We start from the raw sequence: 17,837 nt of genomic DNA, 5'->3' as shown, positions 1-17,837 counted from the left end.
CTGAAGTTTGGGGGAGGGGTTCCCACAAATAGGAACAAAACCAAAATTTGAAATCTCAAAAATTCTCTGCAAAACAGAATTATCATTCCAACCCTCTCACATAAAAACGGTATAGAGCAGGCCCAACACTTTCTATTGCACTCCCCCTTTTCATGGTTATCTAGCTACCTAATCTAGTATTCAGACTTTCTTTGAGGTTCTCAGTGGCAATCACGAACAGAAGGGTGAGACTGTGGGAGCAGGGATGTCATCCCCATCCTCCTAATGTTCTCCTCCTCCGTAAAATACTTCCCTTCCCTGGGGCCTAAAATCTCTGCACTCTGACATGAGCAATGCCCAGGGAGTCCACATCACACATCGTAAATCGAGTATAATCAAGATCGGTTGAACTGGGGTTGGAGAGTTCTGTTCACATACATCGTCAAAGTAGGCCCGGATCTGTTCGGTGAGGTTTTTGAAGGAAGAACCAATGTCCTTCTCTTTCAGCTCCTTCAGGACTTTGGCCAGTGCTTTCATGCTCTCACCAATCACTTCAGAACTGAAAACGTCATGTAAGGCCCCGATCAGTATGTCCAGAAGAAACTTCTTGTACTTTTTCACCTGTACAAACATACGACATTAAAGAAAACTTATCACTGATCACACTTCTAAGAACTTTTCTTTAGCAGTTATGAAGCTGTGGGAATTTCATCAACCCTCTCTCCCTCCTGAGATCTATAGCTATATTTCAGACCAGGTGCTAGCTACAATGAGCCAAACTCGGTAACATAATACACGTGCATAATCCTATTATTAGATTTCTAGTTACTTAGATTCCAAGGCCAAAAGGGTTCATTGTGATTATCCGGTCTGACCTCCTGCATAACATAGAACTTCTCCGAAATAGTCTCTGAACTAGAGTACATCTTTTAGAAAACATCCAATCTTGATTTTAAAATTGCTAGTGACCAAAATCCACCACAACAACTTTTGGTAAATTGTTCCAATGATTAATTAAAATTACTATTAAAATGTACGCCTTATTACCAGTCTGAATTAATCTAGCTTCCTTTTTCTCCATTGAATCTTGTTATACCATTGTTTGCTAATGTGAAGAACCCATTATCAAAATTTGTTCCCATGTGAGTAGTTATAGACTGTCCTCAAGTCACTCCTTAACCTTCTCTTTGTAAAGCTAAATAGATTGAGCTCCTTGAGTCTATCACTAAAGGTATATTTTCCAATCCTTTGATAGTTCTTGTGACTCTTCTCTGAATCCCCTCTAATTTATCAGCATCCTTCTTGAATTGTGGACATCTGATCTGGACACAGCATTCCAGCAGCACTCACATGAGTGCCATATTCAGAGGGAAAATAACTTCTTTACTCTTCTTCAAGATTCCTCTGTTTATGCCTCCAAGGATCATTTCAATCCTTTTGGCCACAACTTCGCATTGGGAGCTTATGTTCAACTGATAATCTGCCATGGCTAAAGTATTTTCTAAGCATCATTGTTCCCTGGGATAGAGTCTCCCGTCCTGTAAGTATGGCCTGCATTTTTTGTTCCTAGATGTATACATTTACATATGGTTACATTAAAGTGCACATTGTTTGCTTATGCCCAGTTTACCAAAGGATCCAGCTTGCTCTGTATTGACTGCAAAAAGGTGACTAGGGTATGGGAGAGAGCAGAATTTGGCCTAGTGCATTGTGTGCAGCCTCTGTAAACTCTGAGCAATTATTTCCCTTGGATTCTCTACTTATGTTGCATCCTATTCAGTATTCTCTCATACCTTCACAGGCGCCCCATTGACTATATTTCCCAGGCCTCTTACAGCCATCTGACGGACAATGCTGTTCCTATCCTGTGACCTTTCTTCCAAGATGCGTAAGACAATCTTAAGCAACTTCTTCTCCCTGAGCATGGGATCAGTCATTAGCTGAAATAAAATCAACATGTCCATTAGCACCAATATGATCCTTAAGATTGGGAATAGAATTTGAGCCGGCATAGAATACACTAAAAACAACAAGGAGTCCTCCTATAGCCACAGTCTTGTGGATACAGACTAATATGGCTACCCCTCTGATACGTGGCACATAACACACTAACTTTATCATTCCACACAAATGAGAAATGTCTTAAAAACATGCAGCTTTCCTTTTGGGCACTATAATAGGGATCCACTCACCTCTTGAGAGCCCCTTAGTGGCCAGGTCTGGTACCACAGTCCTTTTCTCACCCCTGGTGCACCCTGCCAGCTGACCTCAGTGAGTCTTCTGTGGCTCAGGCCTCTGGCTAAGTCCCAAAGTCCAAATGAACCCCTTCTGGGCTAGTCAAGAACAGTCCCATTGCCCTCACTAGGGTCTCCAGCCCCAACTCTGGGTCCTTGAAATTCTGCTCTTTGTTCAAGCTCTCCGTAAGCATTGTCCCCTTCCTGGGGCTTATGCCACTGTAAGTGGTAGGGGATCCAAGGCCTGCCCATAACTCTGGGTTCCAAACCATGGACCCTGTAAACAGTAGTTAGGCACCGCTTGATTTCAGTTCATTGTTGCTTTTTCCTACCAGCCACTTTTAGCTTCACCCTCACCTCAAGGTTCAAGTTCTTAAGGACTCTCTTCCTGCAAACCCAACTTAAGCAAATGCTGCCAGAATCAAACTCTGGCAATCCCTGGAATTTCTGTGGCCAGAGAGCAGCATCATTTCTTGCCCCTCCAGTTCCTGGCAGGAACTGACCTGCTAAGGCCCTGCAGCTCCTTTTAGCTGAGCCTGATGGGCTCCGATTGGCTGCTCTCATGAGGCCTCTCTAGCCAGACCCAGATTTGTGGCTCTTTTCCTGGGGCAGGGTGCAGTAGGACCATGGGGCCTCTTGTAAGGAGCCTCAAAGCCCAGGAACAGCCCATCCCAGGCACAGATCGATTGTTTTCCTTAGAACCAGATGAGCCCCTAAGATAGTTACTTAGCATAAGTGGAAATATGATGCAGATGTTAGAGGAGGGCTGTAGAAAGGGAGGATGGTCCAGCAGTTAACACACTTGTCTAGGACTTAGGAGACCCAGGTTCAAATTCCTGCTCCTCAAAGACTTCCTGGGTGACCTTTGCAAATCACTTATCCATTCTTCGCATCAGCTAAATGCCTGTAAAATAGGAATAATAGTGCTTCCCTACCTCCCAGGAGTGTTGTGGGGATACATACATACATTACAGAGTTTTGAGGTACTCAGATACAATCGTCATGAGAACCTAAGACAGATGTGAATGTATTTGTATGTTGCTTGTTTTATAGTATTAGGACACTAGGTTCATTCCGAAGATCTGCTGAGTGAAACCAAAACCAGGAGCTGTTGGTTAGTATCAGCACTGGGACTTGGCAGAAGAGGTCCAGTACTTCAAACTCTGTCTGTATCTCTCTCAGCCAGCACCTGTGGTTGTGTAGCTAGTATAGGCAATGACAGCAATACAAATATCAGCGAGAGAATGACTCAAAGGTAGAATGAAGTTCCTTGTCAGTTATTTCAAGAGTCAAAGAATGGGACTAAGATTTTTCAAGTTGTAGTGTGTGTCAAAGCCCAAAGAGCCCTTTCCCAGGAGGTGTTTATGGAGATCAATGAAGCACAGTGTTTTCTGACAAAAGAAGTTCCCCACTGGCTCTCCTAGCACCTAGTTAGCAATTAGCAGGGCCCAGCACCCTAAGCCTGGTGTTGGGCACTTCAGAAATGCTGGCCCCTAGTGCTCTGCTCTCTGGATGCAGGTTTGCAGGCCAGCCGCATCCCCTCCCCCGGGAGATGTTAGGCGAGTCAGTAGCTCCTGCCCCAGTGAGCAGATGGTAGAGACCAGGACTCTTCAGTGATGCCAGGTGACCTGCCCCCTGCTGTGCCAGGCAGGGAGCATGTCCCCCAGCTAGCCATGAGGATACTTCCTGAGCCAGCTGTTCATCTCCTGCAGGCTATGGGCATTGGGGAGGGAAAGGGATTTCTAGCCAATTCCTGCAGAATCTGTCAATGAAGGAAGAGCAGCAGAAGCCCAGCCTGTTCTATGCTGGGATTTCAGCCACTAGAGCAAACTCTGCATGGTCACGATTTATAGCAGTGCAGCTAAGCCAGCACCTGCTGGTACAGAGGGATGTGCTGGGCAACAGCACTCAGCCTTGCTCAGACCAAGTGGACCTACAGGAGTTGTGATGAGTGCAGGGTATGCACACATGAACTACCCATTGCTCGGGGCTTGCGTTGGTGTCCAGAGCAAAATGCCCGAGAACAGACTCCCTTGCAGTCTCCCTAGGCTGGGGCAGGTCAAGTCAGTCAGCAGGAGCAGGCACATATTAAAGCAGGTGTGCTACCGCCAGCTCCCCCCCACTCCCCTAAGCTTACCACTGAACAGCTCTGGCGCCCTGTTGTCTGTGCAGGTGGAGATGTGCAGCTGGAGCTCTCGCTTTGGGACTCTGTGGCGAGCATTGTAGGGGCACGTGGCCAGCTCTTTGGCTCTTTTCTTGTTATTCTGGAAGAGAAGCCACAAGATACCACTATGCAGAGACAGCAGGGAGGTACCATCGTGAGTTCTGCTCACTGCTTCCACAGCTGCTCGTAGAGGGAGGCAGCTGAGAGGTCCTCTTAGGGATGCATCAGAGCCAGAAAACTGGCAAGCTGGAAACAAATCATTGCCTTGCCGAGTGCTTACTGAGAGAGCACCACTCAGTAGGTCCATATGCTGCAGCTGGGAGCAAGCCTCCAGACTGGACAGAGACTTGAGCTAGTGGTGCTCAAAGTAGCGCTAAAAATAGCAGTGTGGACGCTATAGCATGGACTGGAGCTTGGACTCTCAAACCTACAGTGTGAAGCGGGCTTAAGAGCCCAAGCCACAACATTCACATTGTGATTTTTAACTGTATTAGCTCAAGCCCCACTACTGTGAGCCCATCTACCTGGGCTGTGAGACTCTCCCCTAGCTGTGGTGTAGACATATCTGTATGTGCAGGGAACCTGGTACATCTGCAGCAGTGCTGAATTTCTTGGGTTTGATTCTTGGTTGCTCCAGCCCAGTCCAGGAAGAGATGGGGAGTGGAACAGGCTACCTTAGCTCTCCCTAGACTTGGGCTGGGCTGCTCCTGCCCTTGCTGCTGCAAATTAGAGCAACCTTTGGGCTGCTCTGACTTATGGGGCTCTACTTCTCATGGCCCCTGGGCAGCAGAACACAGGTATAGCAGATACTCTAGCTACACCCAATGCAGCCACAACCTGTTCCCTGCATCGGGTGCAGAGCCGGGTTAGCTTGGAGCCTGCATCCAACCCAGGGAGGCCCCTCTGCAGGCTGTTGTTCCAGGAGACCATTTCCACGTGCTTCAGGTCCCTTTGTGCAGCCAGAGTATCCTAAAGAGACATTAGTGTAACCTCACTAAGGCACCGGGGCCCCTCAGTGAGGCAGGGCAGGCCTGGATCCAAGCTGCCCTGAAGTTCAGGAGTTTTTGAAGCCTGGGTGTCTCCAAGGATTAACTCTGCAGTGAAGACATAACTCGGGCGATCAGCATTTGGGCTGGCCTAGCCCAGGTGAACAGCCACACCACAGAGCCCTGCCCAAGTTGCTGGGGCCACATTCACTCATGCAAGACTCTCAGATTTCAGGGGGAAGGGGGCACAGCGGAAGTGGAGGTGGTGTAGCTGCTGGCTCTCAGCTGAGCTGCTCCATCTCTTCCCCCCCCCGCCAGCAAATTGTGGGACAGCATTAGAGGACTATCAGGTTAAGTCTGGATCTTCAGTGCAGAGAGGGCAGATTACCAAGAGAGGCTATCAGACTCTCTCCTACTCCAGCATGGGCTGGCTCACCCAGGTGTGAAGCAGCACCACACCTGGGCCAGAGGGTTTGTGTGGATGGACAGGAGCCAGGGTAGGGGCAACACCCGAGTTAACTGGGCAGTGAAGATAAGCCCCAATTGTGAGTTTCACAGAAATGTAGGTCTGGAAGAGACCTCAGCAGGTCATCTAGTCCATCTCCTGCACAGAGTCAGGACGAAGTGTCACCTACCCCATCTTAGGCGTTTATCTTAAAAGTCTCCCTAGATAATCCCTGAATCTCCCTTGCTGCAATATAAACCCATTATTTCATGTTCTGTTGTCAGCGGATAAGGAGAACAATTTATCACTCTGTTCTTTATAGCAACTATTACCTACTTCAAGACCTATTGCCCCCCACTCCAGACTAAACAAACCCAATTTTTCCAATCATTCCTTGCAGGTTATGTTTTTTAGACCTTTAGTCACTTTAGTTGTTCTCCTCTGGACTGTCTCCCATTTGTCTACATCTTTCCTGGAGTGCAAGGCCTAGAACAAGACACAATACTCCAGCTTGGGCGTTATTAGTGTTGAGTACAGGTGAAGAATTACTTCTTTTGTCTTGTTTACAACACTTTTGCCATTACATCCCAGAATAATGTAATACTATTGCAAAAAGAGCAAACATTGTGACCCATATTTAGTTTGTGATCCACTATAAACCCCAGATCTTTTTCTGTAGTGCTCCTTCCTGGGCAGTCATTTCCCATTTGGGGTTTGCACTGGAGGCGGAGGAAAATAGTTACAGGGAACAAAGACACGTGGCCATCTCCTCTGGGCACCTCAGACTCTGTCTCACCAGGTAGCTTGCTCTTACCTCTCCGCATTTGACCAAGTGGTAGGGGAACCTGGAGGCTCAGATCTGGTGGTTTTTATCATAGGGGCATGGGATGAGCCGCTCAGGATCCATCACACCTGCACAACAGAAGGCACATGATGCACAGATAGTATCAGAGGGGTAGCCGTGTTAGTCTGGATCTGTAAAAGCAGCAGAGAGTCCTGTGGCGCCTTATAGACTAACAGACATATTGGAGCATGAGCTTTTGTTGGTGAATACCCACTTAGTCGGATGCACAGATAGTGAGGCCAGGAGGGGTAGACTGCCTGGGGTGATGCCTTCAGCAGCTATCACCCCCATATTGAAGGCCCAGTTTTCCCCTTCCACACACAGCTGATCCCAGCAGAGAGCAAAGGGGAGCCCCAGCACTGTTTATGTGGAGCTCGGGCTGTTTCTGTTCCCAGAGTTAGAAATTTGGCCAGAGGGTACAAGTGATGACCTCGGGCATGGCATGGCCGTGGGTTGGCCAGTAAGCTCTTAGGGTTTCAGTTGGCAGCACATGGAAGCAGGAAACCATTAGCCCTGCAGCTAGAAACAGGCTAGAAATGGGGGGTCTTATCAGGGTTAAAGTAGCACCCATTGTGCAGTGTCAGGAAAGTTCCCACTAGGACAGTCTCCGGTGATAGAGGGAAGGACACACACACTTGAGGAAAACTGCAGGGGAAAATGGGGTCTTTCAGATAGACTTTAATGTGGATGGGATCAGGGCTCTGAGGGTAAGTTCAGTGAGATCACACCTGGCAACAGCCTCCTCCAAGTACTCAGAGACCATGAGATTTTAAAGAGTAATAAATGATAGGATCAGAGACTTTACGCATGTTTCCAGATTTTATCTGCAACCACAATGTAAGCAGGGAAATATGGGGAACTTTCCTGGCTGCTGCACTACCCCAGTGGAATTGAACAGCAAATGGATCTGAGTCCTTGCTCCCACTCCCTTTACCCAGATGTCTGCCTGACCTGAAGGCCTCCCTTTCTGCTCTCCTGTGCAACAGAGTCCTTGTAACCCTGACAGGGCTGGGCCCAAGATCCCTGGGAGGCTTCACCTCTAGTCTCGTCATGATCATTTAGGCCAGGGTGTCTCCCCTCCAGGGTGCTCTCTCCACACCAGCCACTTCCCTGGCCCAGCGAGCAGTACATTAAGTTCAAACTGAATAGGATGTATTACACAGCAAGGAACAATAAGAAAAATAATGCAGAAATGGAAAGACGAAGACACAAGGACCCCACCCTGTGGCACAGGGACACCACAGCCAGCCGTCTCTGCGGCCTCAGGAAAGTTCACAGCTTGTTCCTCGCCCATCCCAGGCCTCCTGGCCAGGCCCTGACTGCGCTGCAATGACACTGCAGGTCAGACACTTGCTCTGGCGGTGGCCACACACCCTCATGCTCTGGGGGCAGGACCCTGCTCCTCAGCATTGTCCCCCGCTGGGGTCATGAACAACCCCCCCTCTCTGAGTCCAACTTGTGAGTCCTCGTGCCTGGGGGTGTCCCCCTGCGCTGGGCCTGCTGCCTGACATTGCACCCAGCTCCGGTGTAACTGGTAGCACAGCCTGCGTCTGCAGCTCCTGCAGCCCCCTGCCTTGCCTCTGGCCCAGCTCCGCCCACTGCTCTCCCCTTAGCTCCGCCCTGTGCAGGCTCAGGCAGCTCCAGCTCACACAGAGGACAAGACCCCAGGTTCCTGACTCCGTCATTGGTCCATTTGCCCTGTCAATCAGGCTGACCTAGAGCATTTGCCTCTCCCTATTGGTCTTGGGGACTGTCAGTCTCAGGATCTTGATTTCTCATTGGCCCTTCCCTTTGAATCCTGGGAGAGGGCCAACCCAGGAACTAGGCCTTAGGCAATTGAAGGCCAGTAGCATCCTCCCAGCATCATGTCTCCAGGAGCTGGGGTGTTAGCTAGACACCAGGCTCCATAGATTCAAGGCAAGAGCCACAGGCATTGGTAGCAGAGCCCACCTGCCATGAGGACAGTGCAGGAGCTGGCAAAGAGCCGTCCCAGCCACACTGGCAGGCAGGGGGCATGGTTTTCACCAAGAGATATTGACACTTCAGCTGGCACCTGGCTGGGGATGCAGACAGCTGTTGAAGCAGGAGGGCTTGTCTACACTACAGGGTCTATAGCAGTGGCTCTCAGCCTGCAGCTCAATCAGTAGAGAGCTGCAGCCCATATGACATCCTCAGGGCCATACAGGTAGTATTGGATGTGGCCCTCAACACATTGTGGGCTGCATATGCAGCTCACAATGGTAAATAGGTTGAGAACCACTGGTCTATAGCAGTGTAGCCATAGTGCTGTAATTATGCTGGCGTAACTTCATAGCTCAGACACAGCCTACGTTGTGAGAAGGGCTCCTCCTGTCACTGCAGGAAAGCCACCTCCTCCAGCACCTTAGCTGCTGTTTTAAGTGTAGGCCACGCCTCAGTCTCCGACAAGAGTGCTAAGTGCTGCTTTCTGCATAGTAAGGACTCCTGAGTGTTCTTCAGAGACACAGGGTGGGGCTCCGCCCTAATGAGTGTGCAAAGCACCAAGAGAACTCTGCTCCATTTGAGCAGTGTTGCTTGGCTACACTGGGAAGCTGACTGGCAGGACTAGTCTAGTGTTATACCATTACAGCTATGCCAGTCAATGCCCATCCTGGGCTAGTGGCATTTCACAGCCACTTCACCTCAATGCCTACCTGCAGTGGCACAAGCGGCCAGGCAAGGCAGATCAAGTCCCCAGTGCCTTACAGCCGTGGTTCTCAACCAGGGGAACAGGCCCTTTGGGGGTCACCAGCAGGTTTCAGGAGGGCCAGCATTAGGCTTGCCAGCACCTAGAAAGCCAAAGCTCCACTGCATGGCACTGAAGACAGGGGCTCCAAGCCCCGCCAGCCAGGGCTAAAGCTGAAGCCTGAGCAATTTAGCTTCATGGGACCCCCCTGTGGCATGGGGCCCTGGGAAGTTGCCTGCTTGTTAAGCCCTAATGCTGGTCCTGGCTTTTATATGCAGAAAAACAGTTGTGGTGGTACAAGTGGGCTGTGGAGTTTAGGAGATAGGATGATGTGGGAGCCTCAGAAAGAAAAGGTTGAGAACTGGTGAGGCCACATCTGGAGTATTGCACCCAGTTGTGCAACCCCAACCCCTTTCCCCCCCCACACACAGAAAGGATGTGAACAAATTGGAGAGAGTCCAGCAGAAGGCAACAAAAATGATTAGGGGGCTGGAGCACATGACTTATGAGGAGAGGCTGAGGGAACTGGGCTTATTTAGTCTGCAGAAGAGTGAGGGGAGATTTGATAGCAGCCTTCAACTACCTGAAGGGAGGTTTCCAAAGAGGATAGAGCTAGACTGTTCTCAGTGGTGTCAGATGACAGAACAAGGAGCAATGGTCTCAAGTTGAAGTGGGGGAGGTCTAGGCTGGATATTAGGAAACAGTATTTCACTAGGAGGGTGGTGAAGCACTGGAATGGGTTACCTAGGGAGGTGGTGGAATCTTTAAAGCCTGGCTCGACAAAGCCCTGGCTGATATGATTTAGTTGGGGTTGGTGCTGTTTTGAGCAGGGGGGTGGACTAGATGACCTCTTGAGGTCCCTTCCAACCCTGATATGCTATGAACTCCTGCTTTACAGGGTCAGCACAAGGACCTGGCTCATATTGCTAAGAAGCCAGCACACATACTGCAGCATTATAGCCATGAAATGGGGACAGCATTGCACTGCTCTGTTGCCAGGCACTCTGAGATACATAGTGCTTTGGCTCAGTAGAAAAGCTCGGTATTGCTGTTATCACAGCTTCAACAGGTTAAGGAGGCTATAAAGCCTCCCACTAAATATTTTGTAAGAGCCTTTGCTAGCTCTCTGCCCCCCTTCCCAGCAGCTCAACTCAAGCTCCAATGCTACTCAGTTCAGAAACTTGGGCTGCCTTTAGTTTTTACCAACTCCCACCTCCAGTTTTCTCAGGAGGAGGTTTCCACAGCAGCTGCTTCCCCTCCCAGCTCCTAACCCTCTGAGTAAAGAGAGGCCACCATTGGAGCTAGAAACCAGATACCTGACTAAGGAATCCCAGAGACACAGTCTCTTTAAGTCTTTCAGACTAATTTTAAGCACCAAACCCTGATGTTACTCCACCATAACTCTTCCCACAGAATCTTGTCTGTACTCACCACCTCACAGAAGGTCCTTCTCTGGAAGTTGTATCCTGCCTCCCAGACCAGCCCCTCCCACTCTGCTCATTAAGCAGAGTTCAGCTCCTTTTATAGGCCACTTATTTAGCAAATTCCTACCTTATCTCTCAGATAACATCCTCCCTTCAATCTATTCCCAAGTATGAAAACAAGCTCACCCCAGTGGTGGCTATGGCTGGCTTATATGGCTCAGACTGGGGGTCACTGTGCAGGGATGGGGCCCTGCCGTTCCCATGGAATCAAGGCCAAACAGATGCATGGTTTAAATTCTGGAACTGGGTGCAGATGTCACTGAGGGCCTGGCCAATGGCAAAGGAGCTTTCAGAATGCTCAGTGACATCATCCTACATGAGCTGACGCAGACAACACAGGGAAGTCTTAATGCCAGCTTGGGCTGGGGCCTGGGTGATCCCCTCATTCAGTAGGGCTGTGCTGGGTCAGTGCCTGGCTGGGAGACTCCTGATGGCACTGAGGACTCCGGAGCTGGTGGTTTCTCTAGAGAGCTCTGGTGGGTGCCATGCTGGGAACCTGACACTTGCAATTGTGATAGATTCCAAGGGAATGCAAGTCAATCCTGGGATCCTGGCTATTGACAGTCTGGCTCCCTAGTGCCTCTTGGGCTCAGCAAGTGAGTCAAGTAGGCAGCGATTCCCAGTGGGGAGAGCACTGGCCTGGGACTCAGGAGTTCTCAGACCTGGCTTCTATTCCCTGGCCTGCTGTGTGACTTAGGCAAGTTCCTCTGTTTCCCCACCCACCCTGTGTCTGTCCTGTCCAGACTGTGAAGCCCCTGGGGCGGGGAGGTCTCTTGCTCTGTGTCTGTGCAGCACCTGGCATGACAGAGCCCTACATGTGATCAACTGGCCAGTGAGCCACTATGTGTGGTGGTCTTGTTGGTGGGAGGTGCCAGAAAGTCGGCGCTGGAGGCTCATTCATCTCCTTATCCCCCAACACGCAAATGGCAATGGAAGATTCTCGCACTGCCCCGCAAACAGCTCTGCTCGATCCTCCCCTCTTTCCTGTCACTGCCAGCCAGGTGGCCAGTTAGGGCCCATGGCGAAGTGGGGACATTCTGTAATATTTTGTGACTCCTACCTGTACTGCGGTTTCCTCTGTACTCTGTGTTGCTACCCAGTGGGTACAAAAGAGTTAAGTCACTGCCTGGGGTGGGAGGATGGGTCCTTAAGGAACTGGTGAGAACCCACCCATAACAACAGAGAATCTGAAAAGACAATGGAAGCCCCAAGGACTGAACAATTGACACTACAGTGTGAGAAGCTGGTGGCTCTGCCTGAAGACAAAGGACTAATCTCCACTAAGAGGTGGAGGAAGGGAATCAGAGCTGGCTTTTGGAAGAGGCTGGCTTGCTCTTATGTGGGTTGAACTGAGTGAGACAGAGAGCCAGAATCAGAACTGGCATCCTAAGCACTTGGCTGGTGGATTGCTCTTGCTTGGCCAGATGGACTCTGTCTTTAACTTTATTTCTCTCTGCTGACCTAAGGACTTCCCATGCTGGGTTCCAGTTCACTAAAAGACCCTGCTCTGTTTTGAAAGGCTGCTGGTGGCGCTTCAGATCCTCCTTGAGGGGTGCCCTGAAGCGGACAATGTCAGTACAAGCCTCCGGCAGGGGTCTGGCTTGGGTGGTTTCTTTGTGGGGAGCCAAGGAGACAGACAAGAATTGAGTTCTGGAGTTGTGGAAGCCATAGGCCTGGCCCTGTGGAACTACCAGGGTCACTCCTGAAGGACAGGTTACAGGCTGGCCATAGACCCTGTGGATCTGCAACAGGGCCACTAGGAATTAGACTGATTCCCACGCTCAGGGCAATGACTTTCTGCAGCTGAGGGGCTGCCCACACTATGGGCTTGGCTACACTTGCAAGTTGCAGCGCTGGTAGAGGCTTTCCAGCGCTGCAATTAGTAACCGTCCACACCTGCAAGGCACATCCAGTGCTGCAACTCCCTGGCTGCAGCGCTGGCTGTACACCTGGTCAGGTTGGGGTGTAGCGATTGCAGCGCTGGTGATCCAGCACTGCTCATCAAGTGTGGACACACACCAGCGCTTTTATTGGCCTCCAGGGAATAAGGAGATATCCCAGAATGCTTTTAACTAAATTACTCTCTTTGTTTTGTTATGCAGCCTCTCTTTCTTTTGTTGTGAACTCCGATCGGAGCTCCGTTGAACTGCTTATCTAAAATATATTTATAGGAAATGTGCCTTTATTTAAAAGTTACACTCCTAATTTTAAAATACTAATAAGCACAGGCCACACCTTGCACAGTGCCTTGGTAATCTTGAGTATGAGCTGGTGAAGAGGATTTCATGTTTGCATTTCAGAATCTAGAAGCAATGTATTGTTGCCAGTGACGACAGCATTCTAGATCAATTTGAAGAGTATGTTTGGGTATCTGTCCTCTTCGCTGTCTCCTTCATGCCCCAATTTAAAGATGTCTCTTCTGACACACTACTAAAGGAATGGGAACCAAATCTTAAATTTGTGCCTTCTTGGAAGAAACTCTGAATACGTCTGCCATTTGAACAGACTTTGCCTGCCTTGCCTTACTCCATTAATGCCTTCTGACTAGTTGTGGAAGAACCTGCCACCCTTGTAAACACTACTTGTCATTCACTGCTGTTTTATCAATATGCAGTTAAATTCTATTATTGAAGTTCTAAAAATTGGAGCACTGAACCGTTAGTGCTGCCTTGTGGTATTTCTGATTAAACACATCTCTATAAGGTGTTTACATTTTCTTCAAAAGACAGTCTGTCACTTTTTGGTGTCAGTTTAATCTGAAAGAGTATCTTTAAAAATGTTTAGTGTTTGTAATGTAGACACTTACCAAAGTTGGTTTTGTTTGGGGGTTTTGTCTTTTGCCAAAAAGTAGTTCAGTGAAAACTTTTATCTGCAAGCCAGCAAGATGTTTCCAGTGTAGAATCAGTGCCAAATGTAGTTTAAAAATGTATATATATTTATATGTAATCTGTTTGCATTACTTCACAAATTGTCTTCCCTCTAAACTAGTCCTCTGAGTGAATGTTCCCTTAGGACTTCGGGAAAGGTTGGTAACAAACGCCGTTGCCTCTTCCCTCTTCTCGACAAACTTTTTCGGTATGGCTGACTGTTCTCCATGAGGAGGGAAAGAAATAACTTGGTGCTTCACCCAGAGTCACCACTATGTGTACCCTCTAGTCTGTCTGTTTCTAATTTCTTTCCAGTCCTTGTTTCTACTTCCTCTGTATAGTTTTTCCTTTCTCTTGTCTCTTTTTTCCTCCCTTACTTTGCTCTGTTGGCTTATAATTAACTATCTGAGGCCTTGCCTGTGTCTTTGAGGATGAAGAGGGAGAGAAAGGCAAGGATTTCTTTGCCTGCTGAAGTAACTTCTGTTCTATCTTCATCACTGCAGTGACTTCTTTGAATGTACAAAGTCTCTTAGAAAAATAACTCGACTGTATAAATGCACCATGGACCAGTAACAAAGCTAACAGTACAAAAATGTAATCTTATTTACTCACAATTAAGAAACTTTTTATTATTATGTTTATGCTGCAGCTTTTAAAGAAATATCAACTCTCTGTACTAGTTCCTACACTGTCAGAGGTTTCTAAGTGTATGTCACCAGGGAGGCGTGTGTCCCTGCACTGTGTTGGCCTTTGTAACTTTTAATAAAGCAGCTGTTGAAACTACCATGTGTTCCTCAGCGTGTGTGTGTGTGGGGGGGGCGGCTGTTAGGAAGAAAGGTCTCTGCTGCCTTGCGCTGCTGGGGAGGCGGCTGCACCTCCTGGGTGGGCATTGAGGGCAGAGTGGCCCATGGATGGTTGCCGCGCTGGGCCAAGCTGTAGCCCCAGATCCCCACCCTGGGTGATGGGCGGGGGGAGGGCAGGGGGAGCTGGGTGCTGAGGCGGCGGCTCGAGCCCCAGCCAGTAGGTGGTTCCGTCTCTAGATTTAGCCCCTCAGGGGGTTGGGGGTGGCTGCGTGCGTGTGTTCCCTCTGTGTGCTGTCCCAGCTCTGTGCACACAGCTGACACAGCAGATCTCGAGAGAACCCCCAATGACCACAGACTCTAGAAAGAAACGAAGGCACGTCGGCCAGGTTTATTGTCGAAGAAAAACACAGTCTCCAGCTCCCTGGCATAGAATTCCAAGGTGCTGCTGAGGTGTGGCCAGCTAGTACTTATGTGCTCCCTGACAATGGACTCAGCTCAGTCACTGGTGGGACTTTCCACTGCCCCCGAGGCTGGCCAAAGACACTGCCCCAGGGATGCATTCTTATACACCGGTACAAACACGTTACACATCACTCCTGACGTATTGAGGTGCAACCCTTCTACCTAGCAAGGTACAACCCTTCTACGTAGTAAGGTGCCGCCTCTCACCTTGTACATGTTGGTTCGAACAAAACAACTCTCCATCATATTACCCTTTTGGCCCTGTCATTGGGATGGGTCAACCTGTTCCTTGTTATCTGTGAGGAGTATACAAGTATGCAAATGTTCTGATATCTGATGTCTCTTTTCGCAGCATCAGCCCTTTTCTTGCCAGCTTCTGAGAGCAGGGCCTGCCTCTGGCTCACAGCTTAACTTTGCTTTATGTTAGTAAAGTCTTGACCATTACTTTGGTCCAAGCCTTAGTCCTCATACTGGGCCTCTGATAAGGGTTTATCTTTCAGGGCCTCCTCTTACTACAGGGGCTCCCTGACAGCCGCTCTGCCCCACCACACTCGTATTGCCCTATGGGAATGCAGGGGTGGGGGCGGCCCAGGGCCCAATGGGAGGCAGCTGTGTGGTGAGTCGGAGGCCGAGCCTGCTCACTGTGGGGCTGTGTGAGGCTCTCAGGAAGGGGGAGAGAGACCCCGCTAGCGGCTTGACCCTGGAGGGTGATGGGGGAGCCCGAGCTCTAGGGGTTCTACCTAAAGAACCACCGGGCTGAGGGCAAGGGCTGTAACTCTCTGGCCTTCGGGGGGGCTCAATAAGCCCTCCTACAAGCTGGAGTGCAGGTGAGGGGTTGCAGGGGCTCTATAACAACCACCCCCGGGCAAAATGAGACATGGACTTATATTCACCCTGTACTGAATTGCAGCCACTTCTGGGGTGAAGGGCAGTAGCTGCATAACAACACACAGCAACACTGCACAGGGATTGCCTGCCCAGCACTGAAATGCAGATATCTCTGGGGTGGAGCGCAGAAGCAGTGTAGTAACAAAGCAACACTATACAGGGATCACTCACCTGGCACTGAAATGCAGACATCTCTGGATGGAGCACAGCTGATGTGCAACAGCACTCAACAACACTACACAGGGATCACTCACCCAGCACTGAAATGATGCCACCTCTGGGGTAGGAATGCAGCAGCTGCTGAACAGCCAAAGAGAGAACACTACTCACAGTTTACAACAGGGTGCAAAGAAGACTCTCACTTCCATTTGAAACTTCTGGGGGAGTTTAACAGCATGTTCTGTTTCTGTAACCTGAGCTGAACAGCAGCCAGGGCACAATAGCTTGGGTCTGCACTGTGGGTAACCAGACAACAGCTCTGGCATGAGGGATTTGCTCTGACTGATGGAGAGAGGAATGAGGTAGGGAGCCAGTCAAGCCTGGGGAAACAAATTCCTTCTCCAGGAGGCTTTGCTCCAGGATCTTGGAGCCCAGGCTCTACAGCCATTAATTACTGCACCACCCAGCCAGAAGGGAAGGGCTGGGGCAGGTCTCTGCACTCCACATGTCACACACAGACAAGGCAGAACGAACCATGTCACAGAATGAATCAATTGCAGAGCCTGGACTAGAACCCAGGAATCCTAACTGCCAGCTCTCTGCTCTGACCATTAGACCCCTCTCCGCTTGCAGTCAGGATTGAACCCAGGAGTCCTGACTCCTAGACCCCCCCCTCCACCATTCCTCTAATCCAGTGGTTCTCAACCAGGGCTACATGGGCCCCTGGGGGTATGCAGAGGTCTTCCAGGGGTACATCAACAGGCTACATAAAAAGCATTAGTGAAGTCAGTGCAAACTAACATTTCCTACAGAGTATGAGAAAACTCAGCCAAAAGTTTGTTGAGTATTCTCAAAGGGGGGAATTGTTGGTGTCATCAGGCATCTATACTAGGCCTGAATGAGCCAAAGTTATTTTATGCTTGTCCAGAGTGCCTCCATATTAAACTTTAGTTGAACTCCCAGGTTAGAATTGAGAATGGAATGTGTAACTGCTCCTTATCAGTGCAACACTGGCACCAGGAGATAGTAAAAAGAGGCCTACTTGTCTCTGGTTTAAGAGGAGGAGGGGGGAGGCAAAGTAATAAATCCAGAAGTAAACCAACCTAACAGCCTTGAAAAGTTACTAACAAGATGAATTGTTTGCTGTCAAGGATGATGTAATTGCTAATTATACAATATGTCTACTATATAGGAGGAGAGTAAAGGAGGGAGGAGAATAGTGGGCGGTAACAAAAATGTCTAACTAAAATCATGTATAAGAAGGAAAACACAGCTTGCATCTGTGTGCAGGATTTGAGATTGTAATGTCTCCCTTGCACCTTATTTGGGCTCAATTAAATTTTTTCTGCATTCTCCACCTTGGTGTGTCTATTGGAGCGAGGTACACCGGGCAACGAACCACTGTTTGCTGCCTCAGGCCTTTTGGGCCGGCAACACCGTGAGGCTGAAGAGCAGCAGGTCTGGGGGGCTCTCCAGGTCCTCGGCCACCAGCATGTCGGGGGTGAGGGCAGTGAGCACGAACTGATCCACCTTGGCCACCAGCAGCGCCGCAAAGCCCAGGGAGGAGGCCACGTTCTCCGCGCCACCCCACAGCCGCACCACCACCCAGAAGTACTCCTGCTCCACGCCGCCCAGAAGCTCCACCCGCATGGGGACAGAGTCACAGCTAGGCCAGGGCTTGGCTGCCGTGTGCTGTTAGCAGATCCCACGTTTGGGGGGGAGCCCAGTGCTGGGATGGCAGGGGGTGTGGGTGGGTGAGTGGAAGAGAGAGCCCAGTGCTGGGGCTGCAGGTAGTGCGGGTGGGAGGGCACTGGTGAG

General features: G+C 49.7%; 1 protein-coding gene and 1 long non-coding RNA gene across 4 annotated transcripts in view; both read right to left on the bottom strand.

The window, feature by feature from the left end:
* LOC120391388 (maestro heat-like repeat-containing protein family member 2A) overlaps positions 1 to 17,837 on the bottom strand; it is a 257,457-nt gene that overhangs the window by 107,078 nt on the left and 132,542 nt on the right. The window lies entirely within an intron of this gene.
* On the bottom strand, positions 1,771 to 11,044 carry LOC120391441. Its single transcript, XR_005591315.1, has 4 exons — positions 10,788 to 11,044; positions 6,623 to 6,720; positions 4,351 to 4,477; positions 1,771 to 1,919 (listed from the first exon to the last, which is right to left on the bottom strand). It is a non-coding gene; the product is annotated as an uncharacterized LOC120391441 (long non-coding RNA).

The sequence above is a fragment of the Mauremys reevesii genome, linkage group 25, assembly GCF_016161935.1.
Source record: "Mauremys reevesii isolate NIE-2019 linkage group 25, ASM1616193v1, whole genome shotgun sequence".
NCBI lineage: Eukaryota > Metazoa > Chordata > Testudines > Geoemydidae > Mauremys > Mauremys reevesii.
The sequence above is the reverse complement of the archived record's forward strand: the minus strand, read 5'-3'. Positions and strand labels throughout refer to the sequence as shown.